A 725-nucleotide genomic window follows, 5' to 3' on the forward strand; every position below is an offset into this window, starting at 1 on the left:
AAATATTGGTAAATATCGGCGATATTATCGGAACCATATATTTCACCATCGATATTTTTTCAGAGACCAATATCTGATATATCGCTATTTTAACAGCATAGAATACAAGTTTATGTCCATTGAGATATATACCTCAAGGCTATGAACAAAACATACATTCACGACTTGTCATGAGATTAATCTGGATAAAGTGTGAGATTATAATTAATTTTCCAATAAAGACATTTATAGTTGTAAAATATATAATATTTTTGCTTTTTAAAAAAGAAAGCAATATTTATCTATTTGGTAAGTTACTTTACACTTTACATTTAAATCCCCTTGTGGTCATAGAGGTTTAAATGTGGTGACTCCAGACTACCCGTATAGTGGGTGGTCATCCTGGGACTAGTCGGTTCGCATAGCAGGTTGGATATTCAGGTTAATAAAAAAATGATTATTTTAAATCATTTTGATTTTTCTAAAAACATTTTTATTATTTAACTAATTGTAACTGTTGGATCTGAATTCAACTTTGGTGTTGATCTAATACTCTAAATAAGCTCTAAACAATTGAAGTGCAGCAAAAGTATTAATAAGAGTAAAACAGAGTGAGTAAGCGATTAGAATTTCTAAACACATGTGATAACCAGATCCTGGTTATTATCCAAGGTATTTGATACGTGAATATCTGATTAATAATTTCGTGATAACATGATAATTGATACGTGCCAATATGGGAATTT

The sequence above is a fragment of the Cynara cardunculus genome (genome assembly GCF_001531365.2).
Source record: "Cynara cardunculus var. scolymus isolate 2C chromosome LG 8, CcrdV1, whole genome shotgun sequence".
Lineage (NCBI taxonomy): Eukaryota > Viridiplantae > Streptophyta > Magnoliopsida > Asterales > Asteraceae > Cynara > Cynara cardunculus.